We start from the raw sequence: 2772 nt of genomic DNA on the forward strand, positions 1-2772 counted from the left end.
CACATATTTAACAACTTAAAAATATAAAAGATATAAAATATTCGATTGACACTCGAACTTATATCAGTATCACTTAAAGTATGATAGAAAAAAAATTATAAATTACAATAATTAAAAATTTAAATTATTTTAATAATTAATTATTTAAATTATATTTATATCATATAAATTAAGATAAAAAATAATATATAGCACGCACCTTTGATGTCTTGTCTTTACAGTTAAAAGTTGAGTAGACCCACATACCCTTAAAAAGTGGTACTATAAACACCTATTGACACGTGTAATTCTCACTTGGCTGACGTCAACCACACATCAGTGTCCAAGTCAGTTTATCTATCACAAAATAGTAATTTAATTTTTTTTTATATCCATCGAAGATTTTCGAATTGCTTTTTTATTTTCCATCACCATTTTATGACTTTGGGCGTGTTTGGTATGATGGAAAATATTTTTCATGGAAAATGTATTCTTGAAAAATAAGTTAATTTTCTATTTATTTTCTCATGTTTGATTGGAGAGTGGAAAATATTTTCCAAAAAATATTTTATGGTGTTTGGTTAGTGAATAGAGAATATTTTTAAAAAAAATATTTTCTAGTGTTTGATTGGTGAGTAAAAAAATAGTTTTTTAGAAAATACTATTAACTGTTAACTAATATATTAATGCCTTTAGCAACTCAACAATTTGTAAGAACTAATTTAAGCATAACAAATAATATCAATATCGAATATTAAAATATTACAATCAGTAGATTTAAGCAAATATGAGCAAATATAAGGGACACTTTTCAATATTTTGTTAGGACAATCTCAAGATACTACAATCACTACAAATATAACGGAACGACAAGCTTATTCAACCTCGTGAAACAAGTTACATTGATGACAAAATGAAATATGCAATTAGCAAAAGTATCATAGGTAAGTCTTCCTCTATGCATATGAAAATAACAATACATTCAATGAACATTGGAAATGGAAAAAATTCAGGTTTCACTATTTTTTATTTCAAGCAGTGAAAAATTGAAGCAAAGCACAGCGAAAAATATTTTCGAGTAATATAAATTTTTGAGAAATGTGAAATTTTTGAGTCATGTGAATATGAGTGTTGTTGGAGTAGGGAAGAGAGGTGGGAGTGGGGTCATAAGTCACATTTGTTATTTTCTAGAATATAACTTCTCTTAGCCCATGAGGGAAGTCATTTTTCCTCAAATTGAGGAAAATGAGTTGTTGTGTAAAATGTTTTCCAAACATTTTACTGCAACCAAACAAGGAAAAATAGGAAAATATTTTTCATCATACCAAACACACCCTTTGTGTAGAACATTTTCTGAAAAATCGGATAGAATGAATTGTGAATATTTTATTTTTTTAAAACAATACCTTAATGAACTAAAATTCTTATTATGCGCAGAACTAAGGAAAGGGCTGAACCACAAGAATTTAGTATGCACAGTCTTATCTTATATTTCTATCAAAGACTATTTTCACGACTTGAAATTATGATTTCCTGATCATATGACAGCAAATTAAAATGCTCCAATGAAACTCGAAAGAGTATAAGAGCTAAAATAACAAATCGAAATTAATACAAAAATCTTTCAAACTATTCCGCCTTAAGAATATCATTCTATTACGTATCAAGTGAACCTTGTCTGTATACTCAACACAATCTTTAAAATATTACTTAACCAATATTTTAGGAAACTTATAGCACACTGTCCCATTTGTGTTTATTTAATAAATATTATTGGGGTCTCACTTGGCTTTCATCTCTTAAGTGGAATATCTCGACTTATGATCTTACTTTAAATCATTTTTAATCTAAAATTAATGGTTATTACTGTTTTATTTTCTAATAATCATAGAGATTTTAAAATAAGAAAAGTGAAAAAGAGATCTACTTTTAGAAATAAGATTCTGACCAAACTTTGGAAAAGTGAAAACAGTGTTTATGTTTTTCCTTATAAATGCTAATTTTAAAGAATTAAAGTGTACTTTGGAAAAGTGAAAACTAGTGTTTATGTTTTTCCTTCTAAATGCTAATTTTAAAGAATTAAAGTGTTTGATTAAGCTTTTTTAAAGAAAAATTAAACAATTTTGAATAATAGCACAACTTTTTCATTCGGAAATTAAAAAAAGACCCCCTCCCCCCAACCCTCAAAAGTATTTTGAAATCTTACCCAAACATAAATTTGTTGTTACAATATATTTGGCAATAGTAATTTTCAAATTATTTAGCTAAACGCAAACTAAAATTGAAAGTAATCAATGTTTTTCTTGGTTTCCCTCCGGTGTTCGATATTTGTATGGAGCACCGACTAATTTGAATTATTAATGCATTGCAACGCTCACTCTGGGGTAGAGGTTTCAAACGGGCCGCGGCCCTTCCATTTTAACCGGGTTGAGGGCTGGTTAAGGGCCGGGTTTGAAGTTAACCGGGCCGGGGCCGGGCCGGGCCAAATAGTAAAAAAATTAAAACCCACTCTAACCCAGCCCACTTAACCCAACCCGGTCAAACCCACCAAAACGCGGTCAAACCCGGTTAAAAAAACGGTCAAACCCGTTTAAAAAATAAATAAAAAATCCAATATACACTATATACACTCCAATATACAATATATATTTTTAAAAAAATATATAAACAATTACAAATATGTGCGTACCATTCAATATATAATTATATATGACTATACGTACTACTTTAAATAAAACATATGCTATAATAGTATAATATATATATATACACTACAATATATATATATATATA

This window comes from Capsicum annuum, chromosome 9 (assembly GCF_002878395.1).
Source record: "Capsicum annuum cultivar UCD-10X-F1 chromosome 9, UCD10Xv1.1, whole genome shotgun sequence".
NCBI lineage: Eukaryota > Viridiplantae > Streptophyta > Magnoliopsida > Solanales > Solanaceae > Capsicum > Capsicum annuum.